The 23,264-nt window shown below is 44.5% G+C and overlaps 1 protein-coding gene and 1 pseudogene across 1 annotated transcript in view; one reads left to right on the forward strand and one right to left on the reverse strand.

Moving 5' to 3' along the window:
* Positions 1 to 23,264, reverse strand: part of msh3 (mutS homolog 3 (E. coli)) — a 278,450-nt gene that overhangs the window by 46,395 nt on the left and 208,791 nt on the right. The gene's annotated exons all lie outside the window — the stretch shown is intronic.
* Positions 3,419 to 3,638, forward strand: LOC144495449 (U2 spliceosomal RNA; annotated as a pseudogene).

Here is a 23,264-nt window from a genome sequence, read left to right on the forward strand (position 1 = left end):
CGGTGAACATGGCTGTTTACTTCCATAGAAATCATAGAAGCCCTACAGTACAGAAAGAGGCCATTCGGCCCGTCGAGTCTGCACCGACCACAATCCCACCCAGGCCCTACCCCCATATCCCTACATATTTTACCCACTAATCCCTCTAACCTACGCATCTCAGGACACTAAGGGGCAATTTTAGCATGGCCAATCAACCTAACCCGCACATCTTTGGAGTGTGGGAGGAAGTTTGCGGATGACACGAAGATGGCTGGAATTGCGGATAGCGAAGAGCATTGTCGGGCAATACAGCAGGATATAGATAGGCTGGAAAATTGGGCGGAGAGGTGGCAGATGGAGTTTAATCCGGATAAATGCGAAGTGATGCATTTTGGAAGAAATAATGTAGGGAGGAGTTATACAATAAATGGCAGAGTCATCAGGAGTATAGAAACACAGAGGGACCTAGGTGTGCAAGTCCACAAATCCTTGAAGGTGGCAACACAGGTGGAGAAGGTGGTGAAGAAGGCATATGGTATGCTTGCCTTTATAGGACGGGGTATAGAGTATAAAAGCTGGAGTCTGATGATGCAGCTGTATAGAACGCTGGTTAGGCCACATTTGGAGTACTGAGTCCAGTTCTGGTCGCCGCACTACCAGAAGGACGTGGAGGCATTGGAGAGAGTGCAGAGAAGGTTTACCAGGATGTCGCCTGGTATGGAGGGTCTTAGCTATGAGGAGAGATTGGGTAGACTGGGGTTGTTCTCCTTGGAAAGACGGAGAATGAGGGGAGATCTAATAGAGGTATACAAAATTATGAAGGGTATAGATAGGGTGAACAGTGGGAAGCTTTTTCCCAGGTCGGAGGTGACGATCACGAGGGGTCACGGGCTCAAGCTGAGAGGGGCGAAGTATAACTCAGACATCAGAGGGACATTTTTTACACAGAGGGTGGTGGGGGCCTGGAATGCGCTGCCAAGTAGGGTGGTGGAGGCAGGCACGCTGACATCGTTTAAGACTTACCTGGATAGTCACATGAGCAGCCTGGGAATGGAGGGATACAAACGATTGGTCTAGTTGGACCAAGGAGCGGCACAGGCTTGGAGGGCCGAAGGGCCTGTTTCCTGTGCTGTACTGTTCTTTGTTCTTTGAAACCAGAGCACCCGGAGGAAACCCACGCAGACACGAGGAGAATGTGCAAACTCCACACAGACAGTGACCCAAGCCGGGAATCGAACCCAGGTCCCTGGAGCTGTGAAGCAGCAGTGCTAACCACTGTGCTACCGTGCCGCCCTTTCTGCATGAAGAGGTCAGTTGTTAGCTCTCTTGGGTAAAAAGGCTGGCCTCATGACAAAGGAGAACCATCGAGAGGAATTACTAGCAACCGCCCTCCTCTAGCAAAGGCTCGATCCGGTAACCTTCACTTGCTTTTTATTCCCACGAGTGGGAAGTGGAAAGGTAAGAAGTGTCTTTTAACGTCAGGTTGACATGAAAACGGCACAACTCGTGGGAGATTGGAATAAGTCAGTCACTTGTAGCAGACTTGTTGATTAATTATGACTGAAGTACTCTCCAGTAATCCTGGAGGTTGTTGATGGTTGAATGACCAACTTGGTTTATTGGTTGAAATCTGGATGGGTAGATTGAAACTATTCTCAAGCAAATGTCACAGGTCCTGAAAGATAATGACCTAAACGTTAGTGTATTTAGCTGTATTAACAGCAGGAAGTTCACCTGTCCTCGTTAAACTGTGCAATTTTATGCTGGTTAACAGCTAGCAGTACTCCTGCAGAGGCCTTAGATGTTGTCAAAACGTATTCAAATCCTCTGAGTTTAGTGACACAAAGGTGTCTCTGTAGGGAGATAGTGCGCTTTCCTTATAAGGCAAACAGATAATAGTTTGATGTGGATCTCTACGTTGTTTAGTTTGAAGACTGAAACATCATCCCAGGTACCTGACGTTCACAGAAACTGGCCAAAAATACGCTGGCTGGCTTTGGCACTAGCTTTACTTCATAGTCAGCATGGTTATCAACTGTAGCCAGATATATCTTTTAACTTAATAAGGCACATTAATAATGAATTAAATGGTAAAAGCAATTGCTGTGATGTTAATATTAAGCAATGGTACACTGTGGAAGCTAACGGCTGAAGAAACCCCTCTTTTCTAAAGAGCATTACCAGAGCAGCTTGCATGTACTGGAGTAAATGATGTTTCATGATAAATGGCAACTAGGTGAGGAGGGGGGAGCTGACTCTGTGTTCCACTCTTGGGTTGGTTCTAACCAGAGTTTGAATTTTTCAAAAATGTGACACTGCCAATTTAATTCATATTTAACTCTGTCTCGCTAAGCGTACGCATTAGGCCAGCCAGATTTCTTGAGTTGACAAATAAGGAGTTAGTTTTATTCCTAAAACGCACTCAGGAAAAGATAAATTACCAAAAAAGTTTAAAATGTACAAATATTTCCAACTTCCCACTAATGCAAAAAACACACAACTTCCTCAGGAATGCACAAAAACTTTAGAGTTTCAGATGTTAAAACTTGGCCAAGTAAATGAAAGGTCAGGTTAGAAAAATAATTCATGGATTATCCAAATGCTTGTTCACAGCTAGAGCGTCACTTTCCATGGTGGTTGCTGATACTTTGGTTTCTCCTGGAAGTAGTTGTTCTGCGGTCATGGCTAGTGGATGTTATTTTCTCTTAAAGGCAGTGGTGTTGAGTTGGAACCCTCCTTTAAGACCTCCTGGTTTGCAGCAATAGGGTCTTCTGATGGGTTTTCAGGCCACAAACAAGGCTCAGCTTTGTTGAGAAAGGTTTGAAAGTGAGAGAGAGAGAGAGAGAGAGTGAGAGCAAGAGAATGTGTGTATGTATGTGTGTCTGTGAGAGAGAGGGAGGGTGGGTTAGGTCTTTGCCCCTATTGTCCTGTGGTGGTCTTTATCCGTTAATTCAGATTGAGTGTACTGTGCACCTGCGAGCTGGGTCACAGCATCTCTCTCTCTACTTTCAATCTGAGGTTCATCTTAGCTACTGGGGAAAATTTGACGGACCATTTAAAGGTTCATTGACCACAGGTGGGAATTTCTGATCTCGGAGTGGGCACAGCTTGAAAATCTCACCTATTGTTCTCAGAACTCTTGACTATTTGGAGTGATTTTGCGCCCACGGGCATGGCGAGGTAAATGGCGACACAGGCACAAAATCCCATGGGATCCTTGTCAGTGAGATCGCATTTCCTGATTTTCCCCGCCTTCTTGCCAGTGACGTAACAATCAATAGAGGGCAGCAGAGAGACTTCACTGAGGAGCATTCTGGGAGAAGTCGGCACAGTCACCTCGACTGAAAAGTGTGAAGCAGACAAACCCCTCCAGTGATAAAGAGGAGGAAGAACTTCAACAGAGGGTGGCAGAGAGAATTCATTGAGGAACATTGGCATCGCTTCTCGGCCTTTTGGCTAAGATCAAGTGTAGTATGGTCGGCAGCCCATGGTCGGCTGCACTTGGTTGAGGTAATTAGGTTACACTGAAGCTTCATATGTTTCATATGAATCAATTTTTAAAAGCCGCATCTCGGCCTTTTGGCTAAGATGCAAATGAGCTCAAGTCTTGGAGGAGGAACCTCCCCCTTCTCCAATCAGCTTGGCTCATGTAGATCAGGCCCAGGACAGGGTGGTTTGGTCGCTCGCCCTGTCTTGTCAGCCTGGATCTGAAATGTCTCAACTTGTTGAGACTCTGAATTGGATTTGATTTGATTGAATTGGAAAAGTATTAAAAAAAACATTGGCTCAGATCGCTTCTCGGCCTTTTGGCTAAGATCAAGTGTAGTTATGCGGATGCTGCACTTGGTTGAGGTCATTGGGTTGCATTTAAGCTTCATTTTCATATGAAGCAATTTTTAAAAGCGGCATCTCGGCCTTTTGGCTAAGATGCAAATGAGATCAAGCCTTGGAGGAGGAAGACCTGCGCCTCCTCCAATCAGCTTGGCTCATGTAGATCAGGCCCAAGACAGGGTAACGGGTTGCATACCCTGTCTTGTCAGCTTGGATCGGGAATGTCTCACTTGTTGAGACTCTGAATTGGACTTGATTTGATTGAATTGGAATAAAAATAGAAAAAAAAAACATTCTGGGAGGAGAATGAGAGCATTGTGGATACATATTTAGGGAGGTGGTCACACTGTAACCGAAGGGACTTGAGGAAGAAAGGGAATGGGTGGCTACCAGGCAGTCCAAGAGATGTAGGCAGGTAGTTCAGGAGTCCCCTGGGGTCTTGCTCACAAAGTCAGGGATACAGATAGGCACTACTGTGGCCGTCAACGTGACTCCAGGATGGTATGTTGCACCCCTAGTGCTAGGGTCCAGGATGTCAGTGAGCGGCTGCAGGGCATTCTGAAGGGGAAGGGTGATAAGGCAGAGATCATGGTACATGTTGGTATCAATGACATAGATAGAAAGAGCAATGAGGCCTTGCATCAAGCATTCAGGGAGTTAGGCAGTAGACTAAAAAGCAAGACCTCTCGGATTGTAATCTCGGGATTACTCCCAATGCTACGTGCTGGCGAGCACAGAACTATGAGGATAGTGCAGATGAATATGTGGCTTAAGAGTTGGTGCAGAAGGGAGGGTTTTAGATTCCTGGATCACTGGAACCATTTTTGGGGAAGGTGTGACCTGTGCAAGTGGGATGATCTACATCCGAATCAGAGCGGGACTAACATCCTTGCAGGACGTTTTGCTAGTGCTGTTGGTATGAGTTTAAACTAATTTGGCAGGGGGAGGGGGACACAGACCGTTGCGAGTGCAGCTGTATTAAGTTTCAAGGGAGTAAGGCCAGGCTGAATGCCCTCTATTTGAACGCCAGTAGTATTGCAGGTAAAATGGATAAGTTGAGGGTAATGATTGGCATGTGGAAGTGTGATATAGCAGCCATCACAGAGACATGGTTGAAGGAAGGACACGATTGGCAACTCAACATTCTGGGATATTGAATCTACAGGGGAGGAGGTAAAAGAGGAGGAAGCATTGCATTATTAGTCAAGGAGTCAGTTACTGCAGTAAGGAGCGATGATATATTGGAGGGGACAACAAATGAAGCTTTGTGGGTAGAGCTTAGGAATAAAAAAGGGGCAGCCACATTATTGGGTGTTTATCATAGACCCCCAGATTGAGGGATATTGAGGAGCAAATATGAGCTCAGTTTGTGAAGATGTGTAAAAACAATAATAGGGTTATTATATTAGGTGATGTCAATTTTCCCAAAATTAACTGGATATACACAGTGTTAAGGGCTTGGATGGAGTAGATGTTTTGAAATGTGTACAGGAGAACTTTTTAAATCAATATGTGGAAGGTCCAACAAGGGAAGGAACTATGCTGGACCTGATTCTAGGGAATGAAGCCAGACAGGTGGTTGAGGTGGTGGTGGGGGAGCATTTTAGTGATAACAACCACAATAAGGTACAATTTAAGCTTGTCATGGACAAGGAAATAGACAAGCTGCAAAATAAAGTTTTGGAGTGGAGAAGAGTGGATTTCAGTAAAATAAGACAGGACCTGGCCAAGGTAGACTGGGAACAGCTGCAAATGGGAAAATCTACGGGGGGGGGGGGGGTTTCAGGATACAATGAGAAAGAAAAGAAAGGCTTTTAAAAAGTACAAGGGGACCAAATCAGTGGAGGCATTAGTGAGGTATAGAACATGCAGGATGGAGCTTAAGTAAGCAATTAGGAATGCAGAGAGGGGATATGAGAAAGCTCTGGATTGTAAAAGTAGGGAAAATCCCAAGATATTCTATAAGTATGTCAATGGGAAGCAGATAGCCAGGCCCATTAGGGACCAAGGGGGAAATCTGTGGGTGGAGCCAGAGGACAACGGTATGGAATTCAGGCAGAGACACTGTGAAGTTCTTGACATAGGTAAGGACAAGGTATTGGAGGTGTTGGCAGCCTTCAGTGGATAAATCTCCAGGTCCAGATGAATTGTGCCCTGGACTGTTGTGGGAGGCAATGGAGGAGATTGCAGAGGCTCTGACCCAAATTTTCAATTCCTCTCTGGCCACGGGGGAGGAGCCAGACGACTGGAAAACAGCTAATGTGGTTCCGCTATTTAAGAAGGGTTGTAGAAAGAAACCAGGGAACTACAGACCAGTGAGTCTCACATCAGTAGTAGGGTAATTTGATAAAGTGGATTCAAAATTGGCTCAGTTGTAGGAATGATGTTGTAGGAATGAAAGTAGTGATGACAGAAGGCTGCTTTATTGACTGGAAGCCAGTGTCCAGTGGCGTACCACAGGGATCTGTGTTGGGCCACCTTTTATTCATCATTTATATAACTGACATTGATGACCATGTGGGGGTACGATTAGTAAGTTTGCGGATGACACAAAGATTGGACGGGTGGTTAACAGTGAGGCGGAATGTCTTGGGCTACAAGAAGGTATAGACAGGATGGGCAGATAAGTGGCAGATGGAATTTAACCCTGAAAAGTGAGAGGTGATGCACTTTGGAAGGAGTAATTTGACAAGAAAATGCTCAATGAATGATAGGACACTAGGAAGTTCTGTATTTGTCCACAGATCTCTGAAAGCGGTAGGGCATGTGAGTAGGGTGGTTAAAAATGTATATGGGACACCAGCCTTTATCAATCGAGGCATACATTACAAAAGCAGGGAAGTCATGTTGGAGCCGTATAGAACTTTATTGAAGCCACAGCTAGAGTACTGTGTGCCATTCTGGTCGCCACATTATCAGAAGGATGTGATTGCACTGGAGGGGGTGCAGAGGAGATTCACCAGGATGCTGCCTGGGATGGAACATTTAAGTTATGAAGAGAGGTTGGATAGGCTTGGGTTGTTTTCGTTGGAGCAGAGAAGACAGAGGGGCTACCTGATCGAGGTGTACAAGATTATGAGAGACATGGACAGGGTGGATAAGGAGCAGCTGTTCCCCTTAGTTGAAGAGTCAGTCACGAGGGGACATAAGTTCAAGGTAAGGGGCGGGAGGTTTAGGGGGGATGTGAGGAAAAACATTTTTACCCAGAGGGTGGTGCCGTTCTGGAATGCGCTGCCTGGGAGGGTGGTGAGGGTTGCCTCACATCCTTTAAAAAGTATCTGGATGAGCACTTGCACATTATACCATTCAGGGCTATGGGCCGTCGTGCCAGCAGATGGGATTAGTGGGAGTTCAGGTGTTTCTAATGTGTCAGTGCGGACTCGATGGGCCTCTTCTGCACTGTCTGATTATATGAGGTTCCCACCCTTGAATTTTAATAAATTTGAATATTAACATTCCTCTCTGCCACATGATCCCCCCTCATTAAATATGTAAACCTCACCAACGTAACGTCACATCAACAAGGTTTATAACAGTTTCAGAAGAACTGGATTCAGTTGAGGGGATCCTGTTGGGGCCGCCAAGCTAAGTTGTCCATTGCATTGATTAGCATTGTATAAGTATTTAAAACAATTAGAGTACATTTCCCATTGGGAAAAATGCTGTGAAACATTCAAAACTAAAGAAATCCATCATTGGGGGGTGTAGTGTTATAATCTGAAGTGATTCAAATATCCACAGTGCTTTAAACGTGAAATAAATGGTCTGCAGCTTTCACTTATTGAGAGAAAAAAAACAGCTACCTGCTCCTGGAATGCTTTGAATTGCAGGCCATCTGGTATAGCTTAGGAAAAGCTAATCATCCATTTTGAGAATTTCAATAGACTCCCTTGTCTGCAGTTGCAAAGGTTGTTTTGACAGCTGAACCATTATGAATGCCTGGCTGGATTTCAAAATATCAGAACCGCCAATTCCAGCAGGGTGCTGTGTTCATAGTTTAATTGACCGTTTTAAGAGGTTATTAAATATGATCTCTCTTTGAGGTGGTTACTGGATAGATTTCTGTTTTTATTGAATGACCACATGAGGGATTTAACTTTTTTCATTGGGTCAGAAGTCTTTTTCAACATGAAAGATTGCACTTTTGAGTAACAGAGCTATTAGACTGTCACAGGTGTACTTTTTATCATGTCCATTTCAAAGGTTTTCAAATTGCTATTACATGGCTCCTGAGGACTGTATACAGTGGATACTGGGTGAGTGTCTATTGAAGATACATGGAGGAATAAGGAGTGTGAAATGACATGATGTGACCAAGGGAATACAGAGTGGCATGGGGGTGGCTGGGGGTGAGGATTAAAGGACATAAGAACGATGTTGGAGAGCTGGACCCATGTCACAGAAAACTTTGAGAGTCGAGAATCCTGCTGCCCCACATCTCCAAGAGATGAAACTAAGGCAGGTGTGGGCAGGGGTGATGGTCTCAGGTTTCCACAGTCAGGAAATGCACCGACTCACATTTCCCAAGCCCAACATGAAAATCCAGCCCCGCATCTCTCCCTATTGTCCACAAACAGTGCTGCGTATGACACGTAGCCATCTAATTTCCTGGATTCCCTGCCAAAAATCAAATTGGAGACAAGCGTGTGGAGCATCAGAACCACAACTTCCTGTATAGGGTTGTAAATGTTGTGAGTACGATCAGCACCTACAGGCTTGTGTTGCAAGGTTAGTTAACATCATGACATACGTGTCATGAGCCGGCACAGCACAGGTCTGCACTCGGATTTATTTTTAATTGCAAAGAATATAGACATTCTTAAATATTATCTAGTCTGGCCACTTCACTGTAAGTCTATTAGGCATGGCAGTGTCACATAATAATATAAATGCAGGGGAATTCACTTGATTACCTGGGCTGCCCTGAGGTCAGAAAAAATGCTGTAAAAAGGCAAGGTGTGCTTTCTTTTAGAAGAGCTCAGGATGACCAGTTTGACACTGGTCTCTCTGTTGGATTCCCTCCTGACCCAAATCTTCCAGGATAATCATAGCTCTTCAGTCCACTGTATTTACCACTTCACACAATCCACCCTCTTCGCCGCATGCTGGTATATGCCATCGCCTGCTCCAATTTGGAGCAACTACTAGTATTTAGCACCTCTGAACTGTGAACTTCACTTGACGTACGCCTCTCACCTCCCACTTTGTCTTGCTCAATCTAGAAGAGGTTTGCTCGCCGCCTTCTTCCAATTTTGGTGAGGCAACGCTATCGGAAACATAACTGTTCAGATACTGGCAGACCTGCCTTTGACTCCTAATTGTTTACTTGGATCAGTAAAACTGAAGGCTATAATTAAGAAGAACACGCTGTAAATGACCTTCCCCCAGAACAGCTATTAATAATTGCTCCAGTTGCGGTAAACAGCACACAGTTCATTTCAAAGTTCTGAACATTTAACTTCTACAAACTTATTCCAAATCCAAGGAAAAGTTAACCAGTTATTTTACCAGAATGGATTATCTTTGAATATGAATCAATCCAAGCAAAACACTCGAGATATTTGGGTAATTCTTCAGAACAGTACTCTTTGTAGATCATCACATGAGTTTCCGTCCACAAAATGGGGACAATTTAGTTTGGCCATTGTTCTGGCAGCACTTATTTGTCAGGATTGGGAGAAACTGAGAGAGATAACTACAATTTACATATTAATCTTCATGTGCAGACAACACTAGGCATGCTATTTTTAATACAGGGATGGGGTTTTAGAGGCTTTCGAAAGGAGGATTAGGAAGAGTGAGTTGAAACATTTTGGGAGGACTAACAAGGCAAGGGAATACATAATGAACAGTAGGATGCTAGGAAGTGCAGAGGACCAGAGAAACTTTGTCCAAAGATACCTGAAGGCAGGCAGTCAGATAGATATGGTGATTTAGAAGGATATGGGACACTCATCTTTATGAGGTATGGCATAGCATATAGGAGCAGGGAGGTTATGATGGAGCCGTGTGAAAAATTAGTTAGGTCACAGCTGGAGTACTGTATGCAGTTCTGGTGACCACACTATAGGAAGAATGTGACTGCACTAGAAAGGGTGCAGAGGAGATTCACCAGGATATTGCCTGGGTTGGAACATTTCAGCTATGAAAAAAGGTTGGCTAGGTTGGAGCTGTTTTCCTTAGAACAGAGAAGCCTGAGGGGAGACCTCGTCAAGGTGTACAAAATTATGAGGGATATAGATAGTGTCGATATGAAGAAACCTTTCCCCCTAACCAGGGGAATAGATTTAAGGTAAGGAGCAGGAGATTTAAAGAGGATTTAAAGGAGGAAAATCTTTTTCACCCAGAGGGTGGTGGGAATCTCGAACTCACTGCCTGAAAGGGTGGTACAGGCGGGAACCCTCACAACATTGAAGAAGCATTTAGAGGAGCATTTGAAAAACCATAGCATACAAGGCTATGGATCAGGTGCTGCAAAATGGGATTAGAATAGATGTGTGCATGATAGCCGGCACAGACACAATGGGCCGAGAGGCCTCTATGACTCTATGAGGTGGAGAGACAGAGAGATTTAGAGAAGGATTTCCAGAGAGCAGGACCTAGTTGTGGTTGTGTGTGGGGGATGATCCACCACCCCACCCTATCCCTGCTAATAATTCGCTCTCTTTATGCCCTCTGTGCATTCTCCCAAAATGCTGCAAAGCCATCCTTGGAGTAGCATGTAAATAATGTCAAAATGTTTGCACCGGAATTACCAGATGAAGACTTAATTATTTTCATTGTTTGATTTTGCAGTCGTGCAGCAGTAAGGACTGATATATAACCATCCCTATCTCCAGCTGTTTTAATGCAGCAAATCTTATATAAAAATGAAATGATAAACAGAAAGGCTGTGCCAGCTTAATAAAACAGCTGTCTTATCAAACTGACCCATCAGTTCAGACTGCGTTGCATGTTATGAATATCCCTCACTGACTTCCAAAGATCTTGTTCGACATAAAATCCTATCTCGCAACACCAAAGGCAGTGCTGGATACAAATATTTCTTGTAAGGTTGCCTGCTCCAGTCCTCGGCAGTAAATTTGAGCATTCCTAAACAACCACACTGCTCTGTGAGTAGTTTGGTTAGGGCAGGTTCAGAGATCCACGAAATATAAATTCCCCTTTTGAAAATGCTAAACTTCAGACAGTGAAGTTGGCACAGTCACATAGCATTGCTCGATTCCTGTCTGGCTCTGAAAGGGCTAAGTCTCCAATCCACTGCAAAGGATGGTTGCGGTCGCCAACCTTCTCAACTCCGCATGAAAAACGATTGCTCTCTTGCTCAACATCAGCAAGACCAAAATCCTCCTGCAGCCCTTCCCCACACAACCATCTACATCTCTAGCTACTACTAAAAGATGGGGAGACTTTAACTGAATACTTTCCGTATCTTGGCAGCTATCTTTCTTAAAGGGTGATCATTGTAGAGGTGATGCAGCATAGAATCAAGTGCACCAGCAAAGCCTTCCAAAAATTGCACAACTATGTCTTTGACAACAGAAATCTCCATAACAGGACAAAGGCTTTAGGCTACATTGCTATTGTTGTCACCACCCTACAATATGGCAGAGAGACTCGAGTCAATTATCAAAGGCACCACTGGGCGTTGGAGAACGTCCATTAGGAGCGTCTCTGGAGATACTCAAACTCAAGTGGGAAGATAGGTGAATGAATTCTAGCATCCTCATTGAATCCAATTCCTCCAGCATCGGCCTTTAAAGATGGCATCTGACTTCAATGAGGGCAGAGAAAATATTTCAAGGGCATTCTGAAGGCTTGACTGAAAAGGGAACAAATTGAGATCAGTGCGTGAGAGGAACTTGCTGTTCCATGTGGGGTCACCTCCCCAGCAGGCTGCAACACGGTCAGCAATTGACCGCATGAGTGGTCAATGGGCGGCACAGTGGTTAGCACTGCTGCCTCATAGCTCCAGGGATCAAGGTTCGATTCCTGGCTTTGAGTGACTGTGTGGAGTTTCCATGTTCTCCCCGTGTCTGCATGGGTTTCCCCCGGGTGCTCTGGTCTCCTCCCACAGTCCAAAGATGTGCGGGTTAGGTTGATTGGCCATACTCAACTGTCCCTTAGTGTCCCGGGATGTGTAGGTTAAAGGGACTAGCGGGGTAAATGTGTGGGGTTGTGGGGATAGGGCCTGGAGTGGGATTGTTGTCGGTGCAGATTCGATGGGCCGAATGGCCTCCTTCTGCACTGTAGGGATTCTATGATTCTATGGTGAACTTTGCTGCAGAGAAGCAATGAAAGTGGAAGAAGAGAAAACAGAACCCTGGCTCAAGAGCCCCCTTTCCTTGGGGCAACTCTTGTCCTTTCTGCCCATAGAGCCAGGATGGTTCCAGGATGGGTTTGTTAGGTCCTCCAAATCCCGAAGCCTGGCAGGCATCATCCTCGGTTCGAAGGACTGGCGACAATGATGGTTCAACTGTGTCGAAGTGTGCGGAGGAGAGGAGCAAAGTAAACAACTGGGAGAGCAATAGAAATGTTAACTTAGCAGAGCCGACCAAGTGAAACAAAAGCTCAAACGGAAACAAAAGCTAGAAAGAAGTCACATGAGAAGACTTGCAAAAACTGGTGAGAGTGATATAAAAAAATCAGCCTGTTTCAATAAGTACAGTGGGTGAAATTTTATCTGTGGCATGCTGTTCCTGACAGCTAGTTCCCATGCCATTACAATTCAAATCGAAAGTGTCGGCAGTGTGCAGGAGACACATCTGATCACACAATGGAGGAAGCTTTTCCATGGCGACACCTGCCATGTAGCAGCTATGGATGTGTTATAAAAGAGCCTCCTGCTTAAACAGGGGGGCTCTTCAACATTGCTACAACTTTCCTGCCCAACTCCATTGCCATTAACATAAGACTTATCGAGAGAACAAAGGTGGCCTAGCTGTTGTACAAATTTAAACTTCACATGTAAATGTTTCACTCGATTCACGTGCATCATCGTTATTTGCTGAGTTTAGCTGAGTCAGAGAGCTGAATGTACGGCACACACTGATGCTTTCAGGGGAGTTAAGGACATTTTCTTTTAATTGTGGAAGAAGTAGTGATATGTTTTTGCTTATTGGATGGTGTTAGTGTCCAGTGTTATATTCGCCACTCTGTGGGACATGGCTGAACTTGCAAGGCTCAGTATGCTTTCCCTTCTACCCATTGTAAAGGACACTGTCCAATATCACTCTCAGTGGGATAATTAAAATGTCGTAGGTGAACTCAAAGTCCTGTAAAGACTCAGCCAACCAACACTTTGGCGTGGGCACACATGTGGACAGTGCTGGCTCACTATACCCACTATAGGCTCTCATTTTCTTACCTTGACTGACAGTTCCCACCAACTTCACCACACCCAGAGGGTGGAATGAGGCCTGACGTGCTGTGAACACACTGATGACTTAACCTCTGCATTTCAACCTGCCGTCAGGAAATTGAAATTTTGGCTCCGGCTAATTCAGTCACCCCACGTTTCCCACTCTTTTAGGTTCCAGAAAATCCGCTCCCCCCCACTCCCCCTCAGAATGACACCAATTACATCAGAGGAAATACTGCGAACAGAAAACCCACAATATTTCAAAACACACAAAAGTTTTAACAAAACTGTGTAAGAAGTTTAAAGTTATGGTTCACCGTCCTCATTTAAAGTTCTATTCTAATCCCCACCAACTCAGAAGCAATTAAAAATCCACCTTCGTAATGGACTCGCATGAATTTCAGAAATTCTGTTTTTAATTTTCATGGCCAGATCCTTTCCCCCTTCAACATTACCCACACCCCCTCCAAGTCACCAGTGACTCGCCCTCACAGTCCTGAGCCTCCATTCAAGCTGCCATTCTCCTGTTCCCTCCCATGTGCTGCAGAGTTCAACAAGGAAAACCACCAACTTCAGACACAACTGCGCAAAGCCAATTGGTATATGCCACCTTTAAACCTATTTGGACCTGCCACAACTTTACCGTGAAGGCAAGACGTAATTTTAAAAGTTTTACACAAATGAGTATTCATGGCATGCAAATGTATTCCAAGTAAACTACAAAAGGTTGTGAATGTCGTCCAAACCATCATGCAAACCAGCCTACCATCCATTAACTCTGTCTACACTTCCCGCTGCCTCGGAAAAGCAGACAACATAATTAAGGACCCCACGCACCCCGGACATTCTCTCTTCTGCCTTCTTTCATTGGAAAAAGATACAAAAGTCTGAAGTCACGTACCAACCGACTCGAGAACAGCTTCTTCCCTGCTGCTGTCAGACTTTTGAATGGACCTACCTCGCATTAAGTTGATCTTTCTCTACACCCTGGCTATGACTTTAAGAAGTCTCACACCAGGTTAAAGTCCAACAGGTTTATTTGGTAGCAAACTTTGCTACCAAATAAACCTGTTGGACTTTAACCTGGTGTTGTGAGACTTCTTACTGTGTTCACCCCAGTCCAACGCCGGCATCTCCACATCATGACTATAACACTCCATTCTGCTCTCTCTCCTTTCCTTCTCTATGTACAATATGCTTTGTCTGTACAGCGCACAAGAAACAATACTTTTCACTGTATACTAATACATGTGACAATAATAAATCAAATCAAATGCGAACGCACCATAGGGTAGAATGAGGCCTGACATGCTGTGAACACACTGCTGACTTAACCTCTGCATCTCAACCTGCCGTCAGGAAATTGAAATTTTGGCTCCGGTTAATTCAGTCACCCCACATTTCCCACTCTTTTAGGTTCCAGAAAATCCCCCCCCCCCCCCCCCCCCCCGGAATGACACCAATTACGTCAGAGGAAATACTGCAAACATAAAACTGACAATATTTCAAAACACACAAAAGTTTTAACAAAACTGTGTGAGAAGTTTAAAGTTATGGTTCACTGTCCTCATTTAAAGTTCTATTCTAATCCCCACCAACTCAGAAGCGATTAAAAATCCACCTTCGTAAGTGGACTCGCATGAATTTCAGAAATTCTGTTTTTAATTTTCATGGCCCCTGCACTGTAAATCCAATCTGACGTAATCATAAAACATCACAGGATATAAACATCAGTTATATAATATTGATCAAAATACTTGGCTGCAATTAAGGTAATTCAGTGTTCTCGGAATTGTGGAATGAATATTCGAGAACCAGCCAAAAGATGCAGGCAAAGCATCATTGTGTAATGTGTAAACATTATTCTGAAGATTGCAGTCCCTAGCTTTGAGAGTTCAAACACTTATCTCCAGCTACCAGGGAAATATGTTCAGTAAAATCCTCTAAAGACTTTAAGTGCTGCTGTCTGGGGAAATGGTACAACTAAACCAAGTGCTTGAAAGGTTTCAGACATGTCAAGTTAAAGAAAGACTGCCAGATCCATGGATATCCATGCAGATCCTGCATTGACTCTTCACTCATGAGAGGAACCACAGAAGAAAATGATGTCACTTACAGATTCTCGAATAAGGAGGATTCTACCGCCATTAATTAACCCTGTCTCTGGAACGTGTAACAAATTCACTCGAATCAAACCTTTCCGGCCTTTGAAAGGGCTTCACTTGGCACATCCTCAGAGTGGCAGGCCTGGATGGAAACTCTGCGTAGATTCACAGAGGGAGCTAATGGAACAACTCAACAAATTTGGCATATTGACAGAAGAAAAAAGCAGTATGCCAGTCAATGTTTTGAGCAGCAGTCCCTCTGAAGGACCCCTTTCCAAATGGATTCATAATTACTGGCCCATCATCTAAATTATAATGTTCATAAGAGGAAAGTGATGCACATAAAGATTGTTTTAACAATACCGTTAAGGAGACAGGCATTTATTGTCAGGTATCAGTGACATGGAACAGCTTTTTCCTTGCTGCCATTAGACTTTTGAATGGACCTACCTTGCATTAAGTTGATCTTTCTCTACACCCTAGCTATAACTGTAACACTACATTCTGCACTCTCTCCTTTCCTTCTCTATGTAAAAAGTCTCACAACACCAGGTTAAAGTCCAACAGGTTTAGTTGGAATCACGAGCTTTCGGAGCATTGCTCTTTCATCAGGTAACCCACCTGATGAAGGAGCAGCGCTCCGAAAGCTCGAGATTCCAAATAAACCTGTTGGACTTTAACCTGGTGTTGAGAGACTTCTTACTGTGCCCACCCCAGTCCAAGGCCAGCATCTCCACATCTTCTCTATGAACGGTATGCTTTGTATGTATAGCATGCAAGAAACAATATTTTTTCACTTTATACTAATACATGTGACAATAATAAATCAAATCAAATCAAAGTGGGTGTATCTAGAACCTGTTGATCCTTGTCAGGAGCACGGAGAGAACAGGAGCCCAGAGGAAGTAGATTGCAGAGAAAATCATTCGTGGAGCGGGGGAAGAGAAGGAGCAAGGCAAAAGTAAAGCAGGCCTCTGATCACTGCCCACACCCTTAACTCTTGGCCACGGTGCCCTGGGTGGTTACCCACTGAAAAGCTGTCCCTGCTTCCATGAACCCCCATTTGAGAATGGCAGGCCTAGTTGCACCAGCATATTGTCAGCTGTGTCTGAAAGTTTTGAAGAGTTAATTTAAAGAGAGATGATGCGATACACTTCTTAGGAATATAATAGTAACCCCTATGTGTGAAGTTGAAATTACTTTAAACATCCACCATGATACTTAAAAATACAAGAAATAAGAGCCCAGGCAGGACCGGAAGGCCAGCAATCAGGGCGTGGGAGGGGTTAGGAGGCTAGTGATGGACGGGGGGGGGGGGGGGGGGGGGGGGGTTGTGGAGCTGGCCAGCAATCGCAAGGCCGGCAGTGGGGGGAGGGCCACTGTGCATGTGCCAATCTCCACTCTGACAGATCTGCAGTGCACAGAGTGTCGGAGATTCGCTCTGGTAAGTACGCTAAAAATACCGGCGGGAATTACTCCTGTTTTCCCGCATAGAAACATAGAAACCCTACAGTTCAGAAGGAGGCCATTCGGCCCATCGAGTCTGCACCGACCACAATCCCACCCAGGCCCTACCCCCACATATTTACCCGCTAATCCCTCCAACCTACGCATCTCAGGACACTAAGGGGCAATTTTTAACCTGGCCAATCAACCTAACCTGCACATCTTTGGACTGTGGGAGGAAACCGGAGCACCCGGAGGAAACCCACGCAGACACGAGGAGAATGTGCAAACTCCACACAGACAGTGACCCGAGCCGGGAATCGAACCCGGGACCCTGGAGCTGTGAAGCAGCAGTGCTAACCACTGTGCTACCGTGCCGCCCTAACCACTGTGCTACCGTGCCGCCATGTTGGGAACTTAAAATTTTGGGGGGAGAATCCCGGCCACTAAAGCCAACTAAAATATATTTATTTATATTTTAACAAAACCATAGAAAATATTGAGACAAAAACAAGCAATACAACAGAAGACATCAATAATCGATGAAACAGAAACACAGAAAATAGGAGCAGGAGGAGGTCATTTGGCCCTTCGAGCCTGCTCCACCATCCATTATGATTATGACTGATCATCCAACTCAATAGCCTGATCCCGCCTTTCCCCTATATCCTTTGATCCCCTTCACCTAAAGTGCTTTAGGAACTGCCTCTTGAAAACATTCAATGTTTTGGCTGCCTACTTTCTGTGGTAGCGAATTCCACAGGCTGATCACTCTCTGGATGAAGAAATTTCTCCTCATCTCTGTCCTAAACCATCTATCCTGTATCCTCAGCGAATACAATCGTAACTGACTCAATCCCTCCTCATATATCAGTACTGCCATCCCAGGAATCAGTCTGGTAAAACTTTCGCTACAGCAAGAACATCCTTCCTCAGATAAGGAAACCATAACTGCACACAATATTCCAGGTGTGGCCTCACCAAGGCTCTGTGTAATCGTATCTAGACAGCCCTGCTCCTGTTCTTAAACCCTCTTGCTACAGTGGCACAGTTGCTAGCACTGCCTCCTCCCAGCGCCAGGGACCCGGGTTCAATTCCGGCCTCTGGTGACTGTGTGGAGTTTGCACATTCTCCCTGTGTCTGCGGGGGTTTCCTCCGGGTGCTCCGGTTTCCTCCCACAGTCCAAAAATGTGCAGGTTAGGTTGACTGGCCATGCTAAATTTCTCCTAGTGCCCCAAGACATGTAGCTTAGGGGGATTAGCAGGGTAAATGCGTAGGGATAGGGGTTGGGTGGGATTGTGGTCGGTGCAGGCACGATGAGCTAAATGGCCTCCTTCTGCACTATAGGGATTCTATGAAGGCCAACATATCATTTGTCTTTTTTTTTTTAACTGCCTGCTGAAATGATCTTTTAGAGAACAGCCTCTGGAAAAAGAAGTTCCTGTCATGCTTTTGTCCTTTTAGGTTTGGAGTCAAATGGAACAGAATTCTGATTATTTAACACGAGGGCTCAGATTACGGAGTCAAACAATCAAACAAAATTGACGCTCAGCAGCAGATCACCATACCAGCCAGAAATGTATTTAAGAGGCTGACCACTCTTTACGAAAAGAGCCACCATCTACCTCCCAGACTATTTTTATTCTTACACAGTTTGCTGAATCTGTTTCAGCAACTCTTTCTGAATTTGGAGATTTGAAGAACAGCTCTACTTTCCTCTGAAGTCTGGTTTTTGACCAAACAGGGTGAGATTAAATTTACAGCCACCCATTGAACAATTTGAACATATCCAACAGATTGCTCATAATTACATAGATACATAGAACAGTACAGCACAGAACAGGCCCTTCGACCCACGATGTTGTGCCGAGCTTTATCTGAAACCAAGATCAAGCTATCCCACTCCCTATCATCCTGGTGTGCTCCATGTGCCTATCCAATAACCGCTTAAATGTTCCTAAAGTGTCTGACTCCACTATCACTGCAGGCAGTCCATTCCACACCCCAACCACTCTCTGCGTAAAGAACCTACCTCTGATCTCCTTCCTATATCTCTCACCATGAACCCTATAGTTATGCCCCCTTGTAATAGCTCCACCCACCCGAGGAAACAGTCTTTGAACGTTCACTCTATCTATCCCCTTCATCATTTTATAAACCTCTATTAAGTCTCCCCTCAGCCTCCTCCGCTCCAGAGAGAACAGCCCTAGCTCCCTCAACCTTTCCTCATAAGACCTACCCTCCAAACCAACTGCAGAAGGCAGACCACCACTACATTGGATCAACTATTGCTTAATATACAAATGTCAGTAACACGCAGTTGGCAAAACATAGAACCATAGAAAATTACAGCTCAGAAACAGGCCTTTTGGCCCTTCTTGTCTGTGCCGAACCATTTTATGCCTAGTCCCACTGACCTGCACTTGGACCATATCCCTCCACACCCCTCTCATCCATGAACCCGTCCAAGTTTTTCTTAAATGTTAAAAGTGACCCCGCATTTACCACTTTATCTGGCAGCTCATTCCACACTCCCACCACTCTCTGCGTGAAGAAGCCCCTCCTAATATTCCCTTTAAACTTTTCTCCTTTCACCCTTAACCCATGCCCTCTGGTTTTTTTCTCCCCTAGCCTCAGCGAAAAAAGCCTGCTTGCATTCACTCTATCTATACCCATCAAAATCTTATACACCTCTATCAAATCTCCCCTCAATTACATGATTTCATTGAGAATACAGAAAGAAGTTTGTTTACATTGATGATCCCATGAATAATTTAAATTGGCACATTAACTTAGAATAACAAAACGGTAGTTTTTTTTTAATAGCTTGAAAAGCAGCAGACTAGCTGACCTTTATTTTAAATTGGTGCAAGCTAATCTATACCTTTGCAAAAGGGATCATTTTGGAGTGGCAATTCCACACTTCAATATTTGCCCAGAGACTGCAGCTGGCTTTCATCGAAACATCAAAACTACAGGAATAGGCCATGTGGCCCTTCGAGCCTGCTCCGCCACTCAGTGTGACCATGGCTGATCCCCTATCTCAACACCATGCTCCCATATTTTCCCCATATCCCTCGACACCTTTAGAGTTCAGGAATCCATTTCCTTCTTAAATATTTTCAGTGACTTGACAGCCTACTGGGGTAGAGAATGCCACAGGTTCAAGACTGTCTGAGTGAAGAAGTTTCTCCTCATCTCACACCTGAACGGCCTACCCCAAATCCTGTGACCCTTGCCCTAGAGTCCCCCAGCCAAAGCAAGCAACATCCCTGTGTCCAGTCTGTCCAGCCACATCAGCATTTTATACGTTTCGATCAAATCCCCTCTCATTCTTCTAAATTCCAGTGAATACATTTTATATAATAATAGTTTTTAAAATAATTTCTTTCGCTTTACAACATGATGTAAACATGCATACTGACAAAACAGAATCCACACAATTACTGGCCCAAAGAGGATGCTTTGAATCTAAATCAAATTGCAAGATACATGAAAATCTAGCTGTGGAGGTCAACATTACACTCATTAATGTTACCGATGATGGGAGAACTAGACGTTTAAGCATATTTTTAAAAAATGTTTGTACTTTAAATAAAAAACCCAAAGGTAGGGGAGTCTAAAACAAGAGGGCATAGGTTTACGGTGAGAGGGGAGAGATAGAAAAGTGTCCAGAGGGGCAATTCTTTCACACAGAGGGTGGTGAGTGTCTGGAACGAGTTGCCAGAGGTAGTAATAGAGGCAGGTACAATTTTGTCTTTTAAAAAGCATATAGACAGTTACATGAGTAAGATGGGTATAGAGGGATATGGACCAAATGCGGGCAATTGGGATTAGTTTAGGGGCTTAAAAAAAAGGGGCGGCATGGACAAGTTGGGCCGAAGGACCTGTTTCCATGTTGTAAACCTCTGTGACTGTCATCTTTATTCAGTTTATATACTTCTCTATTAGTTGCTTCGTTTTAAAAAAAAGTAGAACAAGTTTCCATAAAAACTACTCCCTTTTTATTCTTTCATGGAATCTGAGCATCGCTTGCTCAGCCAGCATTTATTGCCCATCCCTATTTGCCCTTGAAAAGTGTCGGTCAGTGACCTTCTTGAATCATTGCAATTCATTTGGTGCAGTTATAGTGCTGTTAGAAAGGGGTTTCCAGGATTTTGACTCAGTGACAGTGAAGGAGCGGCGATATATTTCCAAGTCAGGATGGTGTGCGACTTGGGGAGGCAGTTGCTGGTGGTGGTATTCCAATGTGACTGCTGTCCTTGTCCTTCCAGGTGGTAGAGGTCGCAGACGTGCTGCAGCGCATCTTGCATATGGTACACACTGCCGCCACTGTGCTTCGGCAATCGCAGGATTAAGTGTTTAAGGTGGTGAATGGGGCGTCACTAAGGCTGCTCTTTTGTCCTGGATGGTGGTTGAGTGTTGTTGGAACTCCACCCATCCAGGAAAATGGAGGGTATTCCATCAAACTCCTGACTTGTGCCTTGCAGAGGAGTCAGAAGGCGAGTTAATTGCCACAGAATTCCCAATCTCAGACCTCCTTAGCCACAGTACTTATATGGCTGGTTCAGTTCAGTTTCTTGTCAATGGTAACTCCTTGATCTTGGTGATGGGCTATTCAGCAATGGTAACGTTATTGAACATCAAGTAGAGATGCATAGATGCTCCCTTATTGGAGATGGTCATTGCCAGGTACTTGTGTGACATGAGTTAACAGCCCAAGCCTAAGTGTTGTCCAGCTCTTGCTGCAGGTAGGTACAGACTACTTCAGAATCTGAGGTGTTATGATTTCTCTAATCTTCTGGTAGGCAAACTAATGAGAACTTTACTGAGAGGAGGTCAAATGTAAATGAAAAAAGTGCTTTACTTTCAGTGAAATGCATTTCAGAAAACCATGATAATCTATGTGCTACCTCCTTGCAAAACTGGAAGTCCTAAAATATGCAAACATCACCCTTGATATGGGCCAGTCCCACATTACTTCGAAAGAAAGTGTTCTCTGCCTTTATTGCTCTGACTGTTCCAACTCAGGCCCGAGACAATCTGTTATTTTTCTCTGCACCGCACAGCAAGGGTGGGAAGAAGAAAGCGAGACAGAGTCAAGCTCAGGTGCAAGACAAGGAGGAAGCGAGGGAAAGGGAGAAAGCAAAAGAGCATGACGAACAGTGCAACTGTGCCAAATACGTGATCTCGACCTCTTCCCCAACTCCCTTACGCTGTGCCTCGAGAATTGACTCCTCAACACCTCCAAATGTAAACAAATCCAACATCAAGAGATAAAAATGTCTCTGAGGTGTTAGACAAACCATCCAGTCTCAAGCTAATCTGGTGCGGGAGGCACAGAATTCTATTAACTCCTTCATCTTCTGCTCCAGCGAATGGGATTAAATCAAACCCATTAGCTTGTGCATTTCTGGAATTTAATCAGAAAAGACAGAAGTCTTGAAATACTGTAACAAACGGCTAAAGCAGAAGCTAACGTTTCGAGTCTGCATCACCCTTCGTCAGAGCTGAAGACAATTGGAAATAGGAGATTTATTCTGGATAAAAGCAAATTACTGCGGATGCTGGAATCGGAAATCAAAAAGAGAAAATGCTCAGCAGGTCTGGCAGCCTCTGTAAGGAGAGAAAAGAGCTGACGTTTCGAGTCCAGATGACCCTTTGTCAGAGCTCTATTTTGCTGTGGTGAGGGCGGTGGACTCACCCCAACAGTATAAATTTTATCCCATCTCCAACTGCCTTCAGCTCTGATGAAGGGTCGTCCAGACTTGAAAGGTTAGCTCTGTTCTCTCTTCACAGACCTGCTGAGATTTTCCAGCATTTTCTGTTTTTTTGTTTCAGATTCTAACATCCACAGTAATTTGCTTTTATCTTAAGTTTCAGGTTAGCTCAATGACAGTGCTTTCACCACCAAGTTCATGAGCTCAAGCTGCACAGCAGCATCTCGGGTACGAGACAAGGCTGACATTTTAGTGCAATGCTAAGGTGGTGCTTCATTGCGATAATTTTGACTTTCAGATGAGACAGATAAGTCCATGTTCAGACACATTAAGAGATCTCATATCAATTTTCAAACAAAAAGTGGATCTCTCTCTTCCTTAGCTATCACCGAGAAGAATGCAGGCCGCAAGTACGTGGGAACACCAGCACCTCAAACATCCTGAAGGACATCATCACTGCTTCTTCAACATCGCTGGGTCAAAGTTCCAGAACTGCCCAACAGCAGCTTGGGAGTATCTTCATCACATGGACTTTAGCGACTCATGGCAACGGTGGCAGCTCACCACCATCTTTCAAAGGGCAACTAGGGCTGTGAACTAAGTGCTGGCCTTGATAGTGGCACCCATGTTTATTTAAAGAGTCTCGTGGTGAACATTGCTACCTCAACCAACCCCACCAAAAAATGCCTACATAAAAACAGCAACTATACTTCAAATACAATCCACCGACCGTGAAGCAGATTGGGACTTCCTTTCGTTGCAAAAGATGCTTATTTAAGATAAAGGCCAGTCCGCTTTTTCTTTCCAATTGACAAGGCT

This window comes from Mustelus asterias, chromosome 6, assembly GCF_964213995.1.
Source record: "Mustelus asterias chromosome 6, sMusAst1.hap1.1, whole genome shotgun sequence".
In the NCBI taxonomy this organism is placed as follows: Eukaryota; Metazoa; Chordata; class Chondrichthyes; order Carcharhiniformes; family Triakidae; genus Mustelus; species Mustelus asterias.